Below are 21,086 nucleotides of genomic sequence, written 5' to 3'. Positions count from 1 at the left end.
CACTAAAAGGATACTGTGTGGTATTAGCAGCAGTAATATGTTGGTAAATGTTTAACAACTAGCTCTCAGTGAGAAGGCCACCCTGATTCATAGTATTTGCTGATTTCCATTGTGTAAATAATCCAAGCAAGCCAATTTTAAGCTACCAATGAGCAGTCACTGAACACAGAAGCATATAATTACTTGTTATTTCCAACAGACAGATAATTAGATATAAATAACCTAAAGTGCATAGATGGTAAAATGTAGTAAAATAATGAGAACATTATGAGTTTTGGGTATAATTCTCTTTGCTTTTAATATATTTATTTAATAAGTTTATATAATTTATTTTTAAATAATAGTTGTGTTTAACAACCCTGTCTCCTCATATTTTTAAAATATTTTTATTTTGAAATAATTTTAGATTTACAGATGAATTGCAAATGTGGTACAGAGAGGTCCCTCATTCAGTTTTCCCTTTATTAACATCTTACAGTAATGTAAAGTGGAGTATTTGTCAAAACTAAAAAATGAACATTGGTACATTTTTATTAACTGGACTCCAGACTTCATTTGGACTTCCTCAGTTTTTCCATTAATGTCTTTCTTTTTTTTCTATTCCAGGGTTCAGCCCAGAATATCACATTGCATTTAATAATTATGCCTTCTTAGTCTCCTTTGGTCTATGACAGTTTCTCAATCTTTCCTTTTTTTCTTTTGATCTTGAGAGTTTTGAGGAGTCCTGGTCAGATGCTTTGTAAAATGTAGCTCAATTTGGGTTTGTCTGATGTGATCCTTAGGCCTAGACAGGGGTTATGGGTTTTGGAGAAGAATACAATAGAGGTGAAGTGCCTGTCCATATTATATGTCATCATAGTATATCGGGGTATATGATATCAACATGCAATCATTGGTGATATTGATCTTGATTACCTGCTTAAGGTGGTATCTGACAGGTTCCTCCACTTTGAAGATATTGTCAGCTCAGGCTGCTATAATAAAATACTGTAGACTGGATACCTTAAGCAACAGACATTGATTTCTTAGAGTTCTGAAGATTGGGAATTCTAAGATCAAGGTCCTGAGAGATTCAAATCTTGATGAGGGCCCTCTTCCTGTCTTTTAGATGGCCACCTTCTTGCTGTGTTCATATAACATCTTTGTGAGTACACTGGGAGTGAGATCTCTGTCTTCCTCTTCCTATATGGGCATTAATCCTATTATGTGGGTCCAACCCTCATGACCTAATCTGAACCTATTACCTTCTAAAAGCCTCACTTCCAAATACCATCACATTGGTGGATAAAGTTTCAATATATGGATTTGGAAGGGGGACAAAAACTTTCACCCCATAACCCATAACAGTTACTATATTTCCCTTTATTTACTTCATTTTTGGAAGGGAGTCACTAAGTTCAGCCCATATCCAAGGGGTGGAGATAAGTTCTACCTCCTTGAAGAGGGAAGTATCTATGAGGGTGAGTCAAAAATTATCTGCACTCTGGTTGTAGAATTTATTTAAATTAACTTTTAGAAAAGACAAATGCATCATTTTTTGACATAATCTCCTTGCTTTTCAATACACTTTGTCCATCTATCAACAAGCTTCCATATTCCTTCATTAAAAAATGTTTTAGGCTGAGCTGTGAGCCACAAATGCACCACTGTCTTCACTTCTTCATCAAAAGTGAATCTTCATCCTCGTAGGACTGCTTTCAGGGGACCAAACAGATGAAAGTTTGATGGAGCAAGATCAGGACTATAGGGAGGATGCTTTAATATCTCAAAGTGAAGTTTTTGCAGAGTGTTGACAGTATGGGCAGAAGTGTGTAGATGTACATTGTCATGCAAGATCACAACACCCTTGGATAGCAGTCCTCTGTGTTTAATCTGAAATTTATTTAGCCTTCATTTCTTCAATAAGCATCTCACTGTAATGAGTACTGTCAATTGTTGAGCTTTTTCCTGATAATGTTCCTATACTGGCCCTTGAGAATCCCAGAAAACTGTAAGCATCAGTTTTCCAGCTGATGGATAAATTTTGAATTTTTTCTTGGTCGGCAATTGAGGATGTTTCCATTCCATACTCTGTCATTTACTCTCAGGCTCGTAGTGATGAATCCATGCCTTGTCACCAGTCATGATTCTCTTAAAGAAACTTTCACCTTCCTTAGAGTATTGGTCCAAATTTTGCTTGCAGATATCCAAATGCTTCTGTTTATGCTCTTCCGTGAGTTGTTTTGGTACCCATCTCACACACAGTTTTTGAAACCTAAGTCTGTCTTGGATTACTTCATTTTGAGGTGTTAAAGCATCCTCCCTATAGTCTTGATCTTGCTCCATCGGACTTTCACCTGTTTGGACCCCTGAAAGCAGTCCTACAAGGATGAAGATTCACTTCTGATGAAGTGAAGACAGTGGTGCATTTGCGGCTCACAGCTCAGCCTAAACATTTTTTAGTGAGGGAATATGAAAGCTTGTTGACAGATGGACAAAGCATATTGAAAAGCAAGGAGATTATGTCAAAAAATGATGTATTTGTCTTTTCTAAAAGCTAAGTAAATTCTACAGCCAGAATGCGGATAATTTTTGACTCACTCTCATACATATATCTACTCTTTTTTTTTAAATGTATTTATTTATTTATTTATTTATTTATTTATTTATTTATTTATTTATTTTATCAGCTGTGTTGGGTCTTTTTTGCTGTGCACAGGCTTTCTTTAGTTGCCATGAGTGGGGGCTACTCTTCATTGTGGTGCATGGGCTCCTCATTGCCGTGGCTTGTCTTGTTGTGGAGCACAGGCTCTACGCACATGAGCTTCAGTAGTTGCAGCACATGGGCTCAATAGCTGTGGCTCACGGGCTCCAAAGAGCAGGCTCAGTAGTTGTGGAGCACAGGGTCAGTTGCTCCACAGCATGTGGGATCTTCCTGGAGCAGGGATCGAACCCGTGTCTCCTGCATTGGCAGGTGGATTCTTAACCACTGCACCACCTAGGAAGCCCTATATCTACTCTTTTTTTAAAAAAATAAATTTATTTGTTTGTTTATTTATTTATTTATTGGCTGTGTTGGGTCTTCATTGCTGCACACGGGCTTTCTCTAGTTGCAGCGAGTGGAGGCTACTCTTCATTGTAGTGTATGGGCTTCCCATTGCAGTGGCTTCTCTTGTTGCAGAACATAGGCTCAAGGTGTATGGGCTTCAATAGTTGTGGCATACAGGCTCAATAGTTGTGTCTCATGGGCTCTAGAGAGCAGGCTCAATAGTTGTGGCATATGGGCTTAATTGCTCCATGGCATGTGGGATCTTCCTGGAGCAGAGATCTAACCCATGTCCTCCATATTGGCAGGTGGATTCTCAACCACTTCACCACCTAGGAAGTCCATATCCACTCTTTTTTAGATTCTTTTCCCATTTAAGCCATTACAGAATATTGAGTAGAGTTCCCTGTGCTATACAGCAGGTTCTTATTGGCTATCTATTTTATATATAGTAGTGTGTATTTGTCAGTCTCAATCTCTTAGTTTATTTCTCCCACCTGAACTCCTGGCAACCATAAGTTTGTTTTCTATATAAGAGACTCTACTTCTGTTTTATAAATAAGTTTATTTGTACCCTTTTTTTTTCTTTTCTTTTTTTTAGATTCCATCAATCTGACCTTTAAGCTGAAACTTCACTATATTTCTCTAGGACTATTAAACAGATTCCAAATTAGTCTTTGTAGCATAAATCTCTCCCTACTCTGGTCCATTCTCTATGCAGTTTAACACAGCTTTATTTCTAAAATGAAATTTTATCACATCATTTTTTTTTCATAAAGAATTTCACCAACTTTCTTTTGTATACAAGATGTTATCCAGACTCTTCAGAAAGACATAGAGACAAGGTCAAAAGCTACTTCTCTATCTTTATTTTTTGCTACACTGCACAGGGGGAGCTGACTTTAAAAATTTTTTATTGGATTATAGTTGCTTTACAATGTTTTATTAGTTTCTACTGTACAGCAAAGTGAATCAGCTATAGCTGATACATATATGTATACACATATCCCCTTTTTTTGGATTTCCTTTCCATTTAGGTTGCCACTAAGCAGTGAGTAGAGTTCCCTGTGCTATACAGTAGAGGGAGTTCACTTTTAATAGAAGATTATAATTCTCCTGCCAGATAACATATGAAGTATGGGAATTCACACAAGATCACTAATCAGAAATGAAGATGGGAGGTGAAATCTTTTGAAGATTAACATGATTTAGATTTTATGAAATAAATTTTAATTAAAAAATGCCATGGTAATTTTGTCATGATCTCGCTGCAAAGATGTTGATGGTAGTGGTGGTGGTGATGAAGCCAGAGATAAATTCTATATCCAACCTGAGAGGTGATGGTGAAGGATATAGGTGAATCCAAAATAAATTATTGGAGTTCACTGCACTGTCAGGACATCCTGCACATATCTCTAACCAGCATGTAATTTCATTGTATTGTAATAATTTAATTAATTACTTAACTACTTGCGTGCAAGGAGTATGCATTTTTTTCTCTGACAATTAGTAGGCATTCAACAGTATTTATTTTTTGAATGGACGAAGATACCAAGAGCCACATTATAAAATATCCACATAATACAAAAGAAAGCAGTAAAGGAGAAAGAGGAATGAAAGGAATCAGACATATAGAAAACCAAAAGTAAAATGCCAAACATAAATCCAAATATATCAGTAATAACATTGAACATAAATGGACTAGATGATCCAATCAAAAGGTAGAGATTGTCAGACTGGATTAAAAAATTAGATCCAACTATATGCTGCCTTTAAGAGGAACACTGTATGTTCAAAGATTCAAATACATTGAAAGCAAAATGATGGGAAAATATACTTTTTTGCAAACAGTAATCACAAGAAACCTAGAAGGATTATACTATTATAATAATTATAAATATATATACACCTAATAATACAGCAAAAAATACATGAAACAAAACTGACAGAAGTGAAAGGAGAAATAAACAATTCATCAATAATTGGAGACCTCAATACCTCACTTTTCATAATAGAATAACTAGAATGAAAATCAAGAGGGAAATAGAATTTGTTTTGCACATTAATGAACATATATATGTGTTTTGTTCCTGAATTTTTTTTCCCCTTACACTGGAAGTGGTTATTCTTTGCTTTCTGTGTATTAAGGAATCTTTTTAAATTTTTTATATTTATTTATTTAGTTTATTTATTGGCTGCATTGGGTCTTTGTTTCTACACATGGGCTTTCTCTGGTTGTGGCGAGCAGGGGCTACTCTTCATTGCAGTGTTCAGGCTTCTCATTGAGGTGACTTCTCTTGTTGAAGAGCATGGGGTCTAGGCACACGGGCTTCAATAGTTGCAATATGTGGGCTCAGTAGTTGTGGCTCGTGGGCTCTAGAGTGCAGACTCAGTAGTTGTGGTACATGGGCTTAATTGCTCCACAGCATGTGGGATCTTCCCGGACCAGGGTTCAAATCCCATGTCCCCTGCATTGGCAGGCGTATTCTTAACCACTACACCACCAGGGAAATCCTAGAAATAGAAATCTTGAACAACACTAGAACCCAGTCAGACCTAACAGAAATCTATGGAACACTCCATCCAACTGCAGAATATAAATTATTCTCAAGTGCACAATGAAACTTTCTCCAGGATAAACCATATGCTAAGCCATGACAAATAATAAAACAAACCACAATACATTTAAAAGGAAAAAATAATAATGAAAAGTATATTCTCTGACCACAATAGAATGAAGTTAGAAATCAATAACAGAAAAAAAGTTGGGAAACCACAAATATCTGAATATTTAAAAACATACTCTCTCTCTCTCTCTCTCTCTCTCTCTTTTGTTTTTGGCCATGCCACGTGGCTTGCAGGATCTTAGTTCCCCTACCAGAGATGGAGCCCTGGCCCCAGCAGTGAAAGTGCTGAGTCCTTACCAGTGAACCACCAGGGAATTCCCAAAACATACTCTTAAATAACCAATGGGTTAAAGAGGTCAAAGGGAAATTAGAAAATAATTTGAGAAGAATTAAAATAAAGACACAACATACAGAAACTTACAAGATGAAGCTGTCAGTTATTGGAGATAATTTTTTATTTATAAATACCTTTATTAAGGAAGAAGAAAGACAGGAAATCAATAACCTCATCTTCTACTTTAAGATACTGGAGAAAGAGAAGAAAAATAAACCTGATGCATGAAGAAGGAAGAATATAATAAAGATTAGAATAAAAATTGATAAAGTAGAGAATAGAAATACAATAGAAAAAACAATGAAGCTACAAACTGGTTATTTGAAAGAGATTTTTAAAAATGACAAATCTATGTACCCCAATGTTCATAGCAACATTATTTACAATTGTCAAGATATGAAAGCAACCTAAGTTGCCATCAACAGATGCATGGATAAAGAAGATGTGGTATGTATATATACAATGGAATACTGCTCAGTCATAAAAAAGGATGAAATTTTGCTATTTGCAACAACATGGATGGACTTGGGGGTATTATGCTAAGTGAAATGTCAGACAGAGAAAGACAAATACTGTATAATATCACTAATATGTGGAATCTAAAAAAAATACAAATAAGTAGTGAATATAACAAAAAAGAAACAGACACAGATATAGAGAACTAACTAGTAGTTACCACTGGGGAGAGGAAAGGGGGAGGGGCAATATAGGGGTAGGGGATTAAGAAGTACAAACTATTATGTATAAAAATAAGCTACAAGGATATATTGTAGAACACATGGAATATAGCTAATATTTTATAATAACTAAAATTGGAGTATAACCTTTAAAAATCATGAATTACTATATTGTACATCTCTAACATATCATATTGTACATCAACTATATTTCAATAAAAAATAACAAACCATTAGCAAGATTGATCAAGAATAAAAGAGAGAAGGCTCAAATTACTAGAATCAAAAATGAAAGCAGGACATATTGCTACCAAACCTACAGAAGTAAAAAGGACTCTGAAGGAATCTATAAATAAGCTGTGCCAATAAATTAGATAACTTAGATGAAATAGACAAAATTAGAAAAACAAAAACTATCAAAACAGTCTGGAAAAGAATAGATAATCTCAATAGACCTATAACAAGTAAGGTAATTGTATTTTTTTTCAATTTTAAGTGATTTTATTTGACACATTTGGGATTAACACTCCCTTACTTTATTTAAAAAATTAATTAATTAATTTTATTTTCTGTGTTGGGTTTTCATTGCTGCCCAAGGGCTTCCTCTAGTTGTGGCAAGCAGGGGCTACTCTTCATCATGGTTCATGGTCTCCTCATTGTGGTGGCCTCTCTTGTTGTGGAGCACGGGCTATAGGTGCATAGGCTTCAGTAGTTGTGGCACATGGGCTCAATAGTTGTGGCTCATGGGCTTTAGAGCACAGGCTCAATAGTTGTGATACATGGGCTTAGTTGCTCCATGGCATGTGGTATCTTTCTGGAGCAGGGCTTGAACCCATGTCCCCTGCATTGACAGGTGGATTCTCAACCACTGCACCACCTAGGAAGTCCCTTGTATTGTATTTTTAATTATAATACTACACAAAAATTAAATCCCAGGCCTATATGGCTTCATTGCTAACTTTTACCAAACAGTTAAAGAAGAAATAATACTAATTCTTAGCAAACGCCTTCAAAAAATAGAAGTGGAGCAAACCCAACATCTCTTATGATATAGATGCAAAAGTCCTCAACAAAATATTAGCAACTGAATTTAGCAACATATAAAACTAATTATATGCAATGACCACCATGATTCTAGTCCTTGCATATTCCAGAAATACAAGGTTTGTTCAACATCTGAAAGTCAATTAATGCAACACACCATATCAATATAATGCAAAATAAATAATCTATGGATCATCTTATTACATGCAGAAAAAGCATATGACAAAATATGACACACTTTATGACAAAAACACTCAGAAAACTAGGAGAAGAAGGGAATTACTTCAACCTGACAAAGGAGATAAAGGATAAGGATGAAAATCAACAGCTAACATCATATGTAATGGTAAAAGGCTGTCTTCCTAAAGTCAGGAACAAGACAAATATTTCCTCTCTGACCACTTTTATTCAGCATTGTGGTGGAGGGTCTAGCTGGGGCAAGTAGGCAAGAAAAAGAAATAAAAGGCATTGAGATTGGAAAGAAAGAAGTAAAACAGTCTCTATTGACAGAGGACATGATATTATATGTAGAAAATTCTAAAGAATCAGCAAAAAATATTAAAACTAATAAAAGAGTTTCACAAACATGCTGGATACAAGATCAATACACAAAAATCAATTGTATTTTTATAAACTAGTAATGAACAATTCAAAAATGAAACAAAGAAATCAATGTACAATACCATCTAAAAGAATAAAATGTTTAAGGATTAAGTTTAACCAAAAGAGTGCAAAACTTATACTCTATAAGAGCAAAACATTGTGAAAAGACGTTAGAGAAGACCTAAAAAATTGAAAAGCATCTCATGTTCATGGAATGTAAGAGTTAATATTGTTGAGAGCAAGACTTCCCAAATTGATCTAAAGATTCAACACAATTCCTGTCAGAATCCAAGCTAATTATTTTTGGCAGAAATCAAGAAACTGATTTTAAAATTCATATGAAAATGTAAGGGACCCAGGAGAGCTAAAACAATCTTGAAAAAGAAGCACAAAGTTGGAGGATTCATTCTTCAAAGCTTACTAGAAAACAATGATAATCAAACCAGTGTGGTACTGGATAAGGATAGACATATAGATTAGTGGAATAGAATTGAAAGACCAGATATAAACTTTCACATCTATAATTAATTTATTTTTTAAAATATTTTTATTTTTAAGGTGAAATTCACATAGCATAAATTAGCCATTTTAAATTGTAGAATTCAGTGACATTTAATATATTCACAATAATGTGTAACAACTTCTACCTAGTTTTAAAATATTGTTACCACCTGAAGAAGAAACATGTTACCTTTCCAGTCATTCTCTATTCTCTACACTTCCAACCCCTGGTTACCAACAATCTGCTTTCTGTCTTTATGGATTTATCTATTTTGAATATTTAATATAAATGGACTCCTATATATGACATTTTGTGTCTGGTTTCTTTGATTAACATAATGATTTTAATGTCTATTCCAGTTGTAGAATGTGTAAGTACCTCATTCTTTTTTTTTAGTGTCTAAGTAATATTCTATCATGTGTAAATACATTTTTGTTTATCCCTTTATTCATTGATGTTCATATGGGTTGTTTCCACCTTTTGGTTATTGTGAATAGCACTGCTATGAACATTTGTGTACAAGTATTTGCTTAAGTATCTGATTTCAATTCTTTTGGGTATATACCTAGAAGTATAGTTACTGGGTCACATAGTCATTTCATGTTTAATTTCTGAGTAGCCACTAAACTATTTTCCACAGCAGCTGCACCATTTTACATTCCCACCAGCAATGTATGAGGGTTCCAATTTTTTTCATATCTTCATCAACACTTCTAATTTGTCATTTTTTAAAAATTATATTTATCCTAGTGGGTGTAAAGTGGTATCTCATTATGACAATTTGTTTCCCTAATGACTAATTATATTGATTATCTTTTCACATGTTTATTGGTCATTTATACATCTTCTTTGTATAAATGTCTATTCAAGTACTTTGCCCATTTTAACTTGGATTGTTTGTTTTTAACTGTTAACATAAAATCTCTTTATATACTCTGGATATTAGACTCTTGACAGATGCATGGTTTGAAAATAGTTTCTCCCATTCTGTGGTTTGTCTTTTCACTTTCTTGATAGTGTCCTTTGAGGCAAAAATGATTTTAATTCGATGAAGTCCAGTTTATTTTTTATTTTGTGCCTCATGCTTTTGGTGTCATATCTAAAAATTAATTCCCTAATCCAAAGTCAGAATGTTTACACCTATGCCTTTTTCCTGAGTTTTATAGTGTCAGCTTTCAAATTTATATATTTAATCCATTAGTTATTTTTGTATATGTTGTAAGACAGGAGTCTAACTTCATTCTTTTGCATGTGGGTATCCAGTTATCCCAGAACCATTTGTTGAAAAGACTATTCTTTCATCTTTGAATGATCTTGGTTTTAAGGGGGTGGTATTCAAAACCAGATATTTGATAGTATTGCAAGATACAACCAATAATTTTTCAAGTTTTTAAAACTAGGACCTTAAGTATGTAAGTAAGTAAGTAACGTGGAAAAGGAATATTGAAGAATAGCAGTACATATGCTCTATGAATGTGATTATAAACAGAATTTACTAAGCATGAAATTAAGCATTAATAATGAATTACAGCCTTTTGGGATCAAGTACGAGGTCGAGGAGGTTATTCTTTGTGGTCCTTTGTGCCACGATCGAGGGAGGAACCGGCCCTGGAAGGGGCTGGGAAGGTGGCCCAAACTCACCGGCCGACCTAGCCCCAGGGTCCAGCCTTCACCTGAGCCCCACCTTGGTCCTCAGCGTTTCACATGTTTCTGCCTGAACCTCCAGATCTGCTTCTCCCAATAGGACCATCGGTGACTGGGCTGGAGACCTTGAGGTAAATCAGCATCAGTCTAGGGACTCTGGTGCCCTCACTCGGATCCCTGGATTCAAAGTTGCTCAGCATGGCAAGATCCCCTTCTAAGCCAGAAGAAACACCTCTGAAATGTATCCTTAAGAACTGAAACCTTTTAAAATTACAAGGGTGAGTCAAAAATTATTCGCACTCTGGTTATATTAGAACTTCTGTTGGCCGCACTGTCTTAACAGTGCTTTCTGTTCAAAGCTATTATCTCCCTAGTCACTGCTGTGCAAGTGTGAACGTGTTACATCAGTTCATTTGTAACTGCTGGTGTGAGCAAAAATGGATGCCCCACTTGTGATTTGCAAGAAAGAAGATCAGCGTGCAGTGATTCGTTTTTTGTGGTCTGAGGGTGTACCTGGTGCCGTTATTTAATGAAGACTTTGTGCGCAGTATGGAAAAAGTGTTTTGTCATGAAGAAGTGTGTATGAATGGATAGAGAAGTTCAAGGAAGGTCGCACAAGTGTTAGCCATCAAGAAGGAGCTGGACGCCCATCCACATCCACAGCTGATGACAACATTGAGCGTACACGTGAAATGATTCTGTCAAATAGACAAGTGACAGTGGATTACGTGGCAAATCATTTGCAAGTTAGCCATGGTTCTGCCTATGAAATAATCCATGACAGACTTAGGTTTCGAAAAGTTTGTACAAAATGGGTACCAAAACAACTCACAGAAGAGCATAAATAGAAGCGTTTGGATAGCTACAAACCAAATTTGGTCCAATAATATGAGGAAGGTAAAAGTTTCTTAAAGAGAATCATTACTGCTGACAAGACATGGATTCATCACCATGAGCCTGAGTAAATGGCAGAGTGTGGAATGGAAACGTTCTCAATCGCCGACCAAGAAAAAGTTCAAAAGTCAACCATCAGCTGGAAAATTGATGCTTACTGTTTTCTGGGGTTCTCAAGGGCCAGTATTGGAACATTATCAGGAAAAAGGTTCAGCAGTCAACTGTTTTGTTACAGTGAGATGCTTATTAAAGAGCTGAAGCCTAAACTCGGATTAAACGCAGGGGACTGCTATCCAAGGGCAATATGATCTTGCATGACAATACACTTCTGCCCACACTGTCCACACTCTGCAACAACGTCTGTTTTGAGGTGTTAAAGCGTCCTCCCTATAGTCCTGATCTTGCTCCATCGGACTTTCACCTGTTTGGTCTCCTGAAAGCAGCCCTACGAGGAGAAAGATTCACTTCTTCATCAGAAGTGAATCCAGTGCATTCATGGCTTGCAGCTCAGCCTAAAACATTTTTTAATGAGGGAATATGAAAGCTTGTTGACAGATGGACAAAGTATATGGAAAAGTGAGGAGATTATGTCAAAATGATGTATTCATCTTTTCTAAAAGTTAAATTCTACAGGGACTTCCCTGGTGGTGCAGTTGTTAAGAACCTGCCTGCCAGTGCAGGAGACATGGGTTCAATCTCTGGTCTGGGATGATATCACATGTGGTGGAGCAGCTAAGCCTGTGTGCCACAGCTACTGAGCCCTCATGCTGCAGCTACTGAAGTCTGTGCCCTACAGCTTGTGCTCCCCAACAAGAGAAGCCACTGCATTGGGTAGCCCCTGCTCACCACAACTAGACAAAAAAACTGGTGTGCAGTAACAAAGACCCAACACAACCAAAAATAATTTTCAGTGAAGAAAATAATTCTGAGCAAATTCCATGAAGTTAAAAAACAATAAAATAAAATAAATTCTAAAAAAAATAATGAATTACATGTCTTATTTCACTGTATATATAAATAAATCATGTGAGAATAAGTTCTATTCTGACCACCAACACAGGTGTCATTCACTATTATCTAATCTCTTTCCTGCCATGAAACTTTATTCCATTCTTCTGTGTTGGTTTGTCTCATAAAGCTATGTCGATTTTTGCAGCTGAAATACTTTCCCCCCTCTTAAAGTTCCACGGGTCTTGTCTTAGGGCCTCTATAGGAAGCTTATAGAGTTCTGATACAAATAGTTCTGTTTTTCCATCCCCCCTCTTTCCTTTTCTTTCCTAATTACTCCTACTTTATCTTGTTCCTTTTATTTTCATTGTTTTCTTTTCTCTTTTCTCTTTGTTCTGTGTGCTTCACTTTACTTTCATACAGTTGTCATTTTTTGCTATTTCTTTATGCCTGTAATGAATAGGTGAGTGAACCTATTTATTATCCCTCATTGTGAAGGTAAAAGATTGACTTTCTAACAAAGCCATCATAAATAATTGTTGCAGGAAAGAAATTTACCATATTTATCATTTTCTGATTCCTGCTTGATCTTAAACATCCTTAATCCTGCTAGTATCAAAGCTGGGACCACTTGTTCCCACCTGCAGGTTTAGCCTGGAACCATTGATTTTAGAATATAAGGCTTTAAAAATAGACATCCTAGCACTCTATGACTCAGCATCAAGTTACTCATGCTACTTATTTGGCCCTGAAATTATGATCCTTTGGATAAATGCTCTTGTGATTTGTTCACTTTGTCCCCTTCTTGCCAATTCTGGTAACCCAGTTTCCCAAGTTACTTTTTGAGCCTGAGTCCCTACCTTGGTACCTTGCCTTCTACTTCAGTCTGCTAGGACTGGATTTGTGTTTTGCTTCTGTCCACTCCCCCTTCTTCCCTGGAGTTCTTCTTTCTGAAGCCCAGGACAGTAGCCAAGTCCATGTTAACTTGCTGATGGTCTACTTAGACTTCTGTATTGGAATCCTGAATCTCTTTTCTCTGCTCAGCTGGCCTGATGGGAATTACCATTGTCTTATAAGCAAATAACCTCACGTTCACTATTCTCAAACTTCAGTGTGCATATAAATTACTTGTGGCAAGTATTAGAATTGCAGATTCCTGTATTCTATGATTTGAGATTTTGATTAAGTTTGAGGAAAAGCCCAGGACTTTTAATTTTTTTTATATTTTTATTCTTTTTATTGAAGTATAGTTGATTTACAATGTTGTGTTGGTTTCTGGTATACAGCAAAGTGATTAAGTTATCTATCTATCTATCTATCTATCTATCTATCTATCTATCTATCTATGTAAAACTGAATATATATATAACTGAATATATAACTGTATATATATACATATTCTTTTTCATTTTTCCATTATGTTTTATCACAGAATATTGAATATAGTTCACTGTGTATACAGTAGGACATTGTGGCAAGGCTTTTAATTTTTAACAAACTCTTCTGGTGATTCTGATGTCAGTGGTCAGTAGACCATACTTTGAGAGACATTGTAACTTACAATTATGGCTTGCCAATAAAACGTTTACCAATATCTATTGTCATATTATTTGGATGCTACTTCTGAATTGAACTTCACAGAGTCTAAAGGGCTAGATCTGTATTCTCTGCCTGTCATACCTGATGATTTCTGCCTGTGAGGTTTGCTGAGACCTCAATAGCTGGTTTCTTTTTTTAAATTTTTTTATTGGAGTATAGTTGATTTACAATGTTGGGTTTGTTTCAGGTGTACAGCAAAGTGAATCAGTTATACATATACATATATCCACTCTTTTTTAGATTTTTTTCTCATATAGGCCTTTACAGAATGTTGAGTAGAGTTCCCTGTGCTATACAGTACATTTTATTAGTTACCTATTTTATATATAGTAGTGTGTATATGTCAATCCCAGTCTCCCTATTTATCTCTCCCCCCCTTACCCCCTGGTAACTATAAGTTTGTTTTGTACATCTGTGACTCTTTCTGTTTTGTGAATAAGTTCATTTGTACTGTTTTAGATTTCACATACAAACAATCTTATATGTTACTTGCCTTTCTCTGTCTGACTTACTTCACTCAGTATGACAATCTAAGTGTCAGCCATGTTGCTGCAAATGCCATTATTTCATTCTTTTCATATTTTCTATTTCTTCTTGCTTCAGACTTGGAAGGCTGTACTTTTCTTAGAATTTGTCCATTTCTTCCAGGTTATCCAATTTATTGGCATATAGTTGCTTGTAGTAGTCTCTCACGATCATTTATATTTCTGCAATGTCAGTTATTACTTTTTCATTTCTGAATCTGTTGATTCGAGTCTTCTCCCTTTTTTTTCTAATGAGTCTGGCTAATGGTTTATCAATTTTGTTTATCTTCTCAAAGAAACAGCTTTCAGTTTTATTGATCTTTGCTATTGTTTTCTTCATTTCTTTTTCATTTATTTCTAATCTGATCTTTATAATTTCTTTCCTTCTGCTAACTTTGGGATTTTTTTTTTTGTTCTTCTTTCTCTAATTGCTTTAGGTGTAAGGATAGGTTGTTTATTTGAAATTTTTCTTGTTTCTTGAGGTAGGATTGTATTACTATAAACATCCCTGTTACAACTGCTTTTGCTGTATCCCATAGGTTTTGGGTCATCATGTTTTCATTGTCATTTTTTCTAGGTAATTTTTGATTTCCTCTCTGATTTCTTCAGTGATTTCTTGGTTGTTTAATAGCGTATTTTTAGCCTCCATGTGTTTGTATTTTTTAACAGTTTTTTTTCCTGTAATTGATATCTAGTCTCATGGTGTTGTTATCAGAGAAGATGATTGATATGATTTCAATTTTCTTGAATTTACCAAGGCTTGATTTGTGACCCAAGATATGATCTATCCTGGAGAATGTTTCATGTGCACTTGAGAAGAAAGTGTATCTGTAGTTTTTGGATGTTATGTCCTATAAATATCAATTAAGTCGAGATGGTCTAATGTGTCATTTAAAGCTTGTGTTTCCTTATTTATTTTCTGTTTGGAGGATCTCTCCATTGGTGTAAGTGGGGTGTTAAAGTGTCCTACTATTAATGTCTTACTGTCCATTTCCCCTTTTATGGCTGTTAGCATTTGCCTTATGTATTGAGGTGCTCCTATGTTGGGGGCATAGATATTTACAATTGTTATATATTCTTCTTGGATTGATCCCTTGATCATTATGTAATGTCCTTCTTTCTCTCTTTTAAGAGTTTTTACTTTTTGTCTAATAGCTCTGATATGAGTATTGCTACTCCAGCTTTCTTTTGACTTCCATTTGGACTGAATATCTTTTTCCATTCCCTTACTTTCAGTCTGTATGTGTCCCTAGGTCTGAAGTGCATTTCTCGTAGGCAGCATATAGAAGGGTCTTGTTTTTGTATCCATTCAGCCAGTCTGTGTCTTTTGGTTGGAGCATTTAATCCATTTACATTTAAGGTAATTATTGCCATGTATGTTCCTATTACCATTTTCTTAATTGTTTTGGGTTTGTTTTTGTAGGTCTTTTCCTTCTCTTTTGTTTCCTGCCTAGAGGAGTTCCTTTAGCAGTTGTTGTAAGGCTGGTTTGGTGGTGCTGAATTCTCTTAACTTTTGCTTGTCTGTAAAGCTTTTGATTTCTCCATTGAATCTGAATGAGATTCTTGATGGGTTAGAGTATTCTTAGCTGTACGTTTTTCTCTTTCAATGCTTTAATTATCTCCTGCCACTCCCTTCTGGCCTGCAGAGTTACTGCAGAAAGATCTGATGTTATCCTCATGGATTTTCCCTTACATGTTATTTGTTGCTTTTCTCTTGCTGCTTTCAATATTTTGTCTTTGTGTTTAATTTTTGTTAGTTTGATTAATATGTGCCTCAGTGTATTTCTCCTTGGGTTTATTCTGTATGGGACTCTCTGTGCTTCTTGGACTTTTTAATTTCCTTTCCCATGTTGGGGAAGTTTTCCAGTATAACCTCTTCAAATATTTTCTCAGACCCTTTATTTTTTTTCCTCTTCTTCTGGGATGCTTATGATTCAAATATTGGTGTGCTTAATGTTGTCACCAAGGTCTCTGAGGCTGCCTTCCATTTTTTTATTCTTTTTTCTTTTTCTTGCTCTGTGGAAGTTATTTCCCCCATTCTATCTTCCAACTCACTTATTCGTTCTTCTGCCTCAGTTATTCTGTTGTTTACACCATGTTGAGTTTTTTTAATTTCAATTATTGTGTTGTTCATTACTGTTTGTTTGCTCTTTAGTTCTTCTAAGTCCTTATTAAATGTTTCTTGTATTTTTTCTATTTTGTTTTTGAGATTTTGGATCATCTTTATTATCATTACTCTGAATTTTTTTTTCAGACAATTTTCCTAATTCCTCTTCATTTATTTGGTGTTGTGGGTTTTAATCTTGCTCCTTTTCCTGCAAGGCATTTCTCTGTTTTCTCATTTTCTGTCATGCTATCTGCTTTCCCTATGCTGCCTAGTAGTAATTCTTCTTGTTTCTGCTCTCTGCCCCCTGTGGTGGGGTTGTTCCAGTGTCTTGAGTAGGCTTCCTGGTGGGAGGGTCTGCTTTCTGGTGTGTGGATCTGAGTCTTTTCCCTCTGATGAGCAGGGCCATGTCAGATGGTGTGTTTTAGTGTATCTCTGAGCTTAATATGGCTTTAGGTAATCTGTGTGCTCTTGGGCTCTTGGGTGGGTTTGTGTTCCTTCTTGTTTGTAGTTTGGTGTGAGGTATCCAGCACTTGGCAGTTGCAGACAGTTGGGTAAACCTGGGTCTTAGACTCTCATAGAGGTCTCCATGAGAATTCTCTGTGGTTAATCTTCCCTGTGGCTGAGGACTCTCTAGTGTTCTAGCATTCTGGACTCAGTGCTCCCTCCCCAGAACCTCCAACTTGACTTCTGGTCGAGGAATCTAGACTCCAGAGGTTGATTTTCCTGGCAATAAAGAAGATTAAAAAAGACTATCCAAGCCTCAGACTAATGTCAAAAGATTAAATCAAACAAATACTAAATCAAGGAAACACCTACATGCACAAGAAACACAAAAACTGAACCCAATAGAACATAAAGCCCTAGAACAACCTGATAGAAGAACCCCAGAACACAATCAGACAATCAAGGAGAAAACCAACAAAAATTCAAAAGAAAACAAGACAAAAAAAAAAAACATAAAAATGCAAAACCAGGGAAATTGTGAAAGCGATGATCAAATATAACAAAGAGCAAGAGAACAACCAGACAGACTGAAGATCCTCAAAACAAAATAAAAGAATATAATTAGAACTAAGATAAAAGGAAGAGCTAATAATGAAAACCAAAGCAGTGTGTCATCTGAAGAATAAAGCCTGGAAACCAAGCAGACCAATAATATTGGGTAAAAGTATAAGGAGATAAAATAAACTAAAAAGGGATAGAACACAGAGCAACACAAGAGTGTAGTATGACTGGAAATATAAAAAGAAAAATAAAAAATATAGAAATGTATAAAAGATAAAGAAGCAAAGAAAATAGGAGAGATAAACTCAGCACTATAAAAATGCTAGCTAGAAATAGAAATATATAAAAAGGCTAAGAATAAAAATAGAAGTAAAAAATAGAATAAAAAATATGTTCTAAAATGTGACGATCCCTTAAGACTAAGTTAGTAATTAAAAAAGAAAAAAAAGCTAGAACTGACCATGGAATGGATCAGGTCAATAGAATTAATAATAATAATTCTGTTTCCTTGGGTTCTCAGCTGAAAGTGTCCTTGTACCCACTTTGGGCCTCAGGCCACCTTTGCTTCCTCTTAGAGGCCCTCTTCTGCCTCTGGGTTGGACTCTGGACATTCTGTGAATCCTATGGGGTCCACTTAGGCTCTGATCTGGTCCAATTCCTGTGTGTGCTTGCTCCCATAGTCCACAGCTGCCAGAGTTAGAACTTTTTCATTTGTGGGAACATTCATTGTTTACTCAGATATTGCAAAGACATATGGTCTACCTAGCTGATCACAGGGATTTAGTCTGCAGTGTGTATATCTGATGGAAAGATTTTAGAATCTCTTCCTTAGTCCCCCATCCCTGGGGTTCAGCCTTTGTTTTGTCCCTGCTTCTGTGTGTGGTCTAGCTGCCAGAGTCTAGTCCTGAGGGTGCCTTGGAGCTCTTTGAGTCTGCCTCAGTGAGGGTTTCCTTCATTGTTCACCTGAAGATGGAGGTGTGGAGGGAGAGAGAGGCTTTGATAGTGGCTACTCTCCCTGCATGTGACTCAACAGTAGCACCCTGCTTGGATCACAGAAGCCCTGGGGGTGATGCCAAATGTGCAAGGATGCCAGTGGCCATAGGCATAGGAAATCTGGCCTTAGTGTGGTTCTTTACTGGTGCCCAGTGCAAGATGCCTGATGGGCAGCCCTCAGGGGCTTTTTGTATTACTCTGCGATCAGCAGGGCTGCCTTTATTGTTCATCTGTGGGCACTGGTGTGTGGGGAGAGAGAGGGTACAATAGTGGCACCTTCCCCTGGATGTGAGTAAGGAGTAGCACCCTGCCTGCATCGTAGGAACCCTGGCAGCTGTGGCAGTTCCTATTGCAGAGGGAAGCTGGCAGGCTCAGGTGTAAGCAGAATGTCACCAGACCTGGGCCACTCTGTGGACTTCTTCTGGTGCTTGGCCACAGGCACACCAGGCCAGCACCGTTAGGGGGCTTTTTCTATCCCTTGTTGACTGCAGCAGCCAGGCCCAGAGGGGGCCTCCCTTTGTTCATTACAGGTGCTGAAAGAGAGGCTACAACAGTGGTTCCTTCCCCCATGTGTGACTCCACAGTAGCACCCTGCTTGTCTTGTGGGAGCCCTGACAGCGATAGCAGTGCCTATTGCAGAGGGAAGGCAGTGGGCTTGGGTGTATGCAGAATGTCTCCAGAGCTGGGCCACTCTGTGGACTTTTTCTGGCTCTTGGCTGCAGGCACACCAAGCTAGCCAGTCAGGGGGCTTTTTCTATCCCTTGTTGACTGTGACAGTCAGGCCCAGAGGGAGCCTGCCTTTGTTCATTGCAGGCAGTGAGAGTGAGGCTACAACCATGGCTTCCCCTCCTTCTGCTTGTGAGTCAGCAGTAGTGAGGCACAACCATGGCTGCCCAGCTTTCCTCAGTAGGCATTCTCTGCTGCGGATTTCTTCCCTCCTGTCCCCTCAGTCCATCTCCCCACAGCCAACAATATTTCTCACCCTGAACCAGTTCTCTGGTTCCCACATTCCAGCTCCCAGACCCCCTGTGCACCTATGAACCCACTTCTCAGTCCAGGACATGCAGAGCCATGGTACAGACACCCGGTGTGTTTCTCACTCTTTCCCATCTGCCACAGATCAGCTGTTTCACCCTCTTTGGACAGTCCCGCATGCCTCACTTCCGACCCAATCAAATTTCCCGTTAGAGAGGGGCTTTCCCCATCAGATAAGGGAGGTTTCCCCGAATTCGGCAATCTCTCCTCTGTTTCAGCCCCAGGGTGTAGGACCTGTCCGTTTCCTTTCTTAATCTTCTCTTTCTCCTTTTTTTCCCCGCTCTGTCCTACCCAGTTATGTTGGGATCTTTGCAGTCCTTTCTGGTGTCCAAGGCCTTCTTCTAGTGTTCAGCTTGTTTTCTATGGGAATTATTGCATCCTTTGATGTATTCCTGATGCATCTGTGGAGAGGGATGTGTTCCACGTCCTTCTATTTTGCCACCATCTTTTCACTCCCCTTCATTTTTAAACTATTTTATTTTATAGGTATTTGCCAGGAAAACTTATATAAAGTAGTTTTTTATTATTAATTTTTATTGAAGTATGGTTGCTTTACAATGTTGTGTTAGCCTCCAGTGCACAACAAAATGAATCAGCCACACACATACAGATATCCCCTCAATTTGGACTTCCCTCCTGTTTGTTATCACAGTGCATTAGGTAGAGTTCCCTGTGTTATACAGTATGTTTCCATCTGTTGTCTATTCTACACATAGTATCAATAATGTATATGTGTCAATCCTAGTCTCCCAATTCCTCCCACCCCATTCATTTACCCCTTGGTATCCATACGTTTGTTCTCTACATCTGTGTCTCTATTTCTGCTTTGCAAATTAGATCATCTATACCATTTTTCTAGATTCCACATATATGCATTATTATACAATATTTTCTTTTCTCTTTATAACTTACCTCACTGTGTATGACACTCTCTAGGTCCATCCACATCACTACAAATGACCCAATTTCATTCTTCTTATGACTAATATTCCACTGTATATATGTACCACATCTTTATTTCTCTGTTGATGGACATTTAGTTTGCTTCCATGTCCTGACTATTGCAAATAGTGATTCTATGAACATTGGAGGTGTATGTGTTTTTTTGAATTATGTTTTTTTCTCTGGGTGTATGCCATGCCCAGTAATGGGATTGTTGGGTCATATGGTTGTTCTTTTACTTTTTTAAGGAACCTCCATACTGTTCTCCATAGTGGCTCTATCAGTTTACATTCCCACCAACAGGTTATGAGGGTTCCCATTTCTCCACACCTTCTCCAGCATTTATTGCTTCTGGAGTTTTTGATGATGGCCATAAAAAAATGACTAGTGTGAGGTGATACTTCATTGTGGTTTTGATTTGCATTTCTCTAGTGATTAGTGATGAGCATCTTTTCATGTGTTTGTTGGCCATCTGTATGTTTTTTTTTGGAGAAATGTCTGTTTAAGTATTCCACCCATTTTTTTTTATTAGGTTGTTTGTTTCTTTGATATTGAGCTGCATGAGCTGCTTGTGTATTTTGGA

Source organism: Hippopotamus amphibius, chromosome X (genome assembly GCF_030028045.1).
Source record: "Hippopotamus amphibius kiboko isolate mHipAmp2 chromosome X, mHipAmp2.hap2, whole genome shotgun sequence".
Lineage (NCBI taxonomy): Eukaryota > Metazoa > Chordata > Mammalia > Artiodactyla > Hippopotamidae > Hippopotamus > Hippopotamus amphibius.
The sequence above is the reverse complement of the archived record's forward strand: the minus strand, read 5'-3'. Positions refer to the sequence as shown.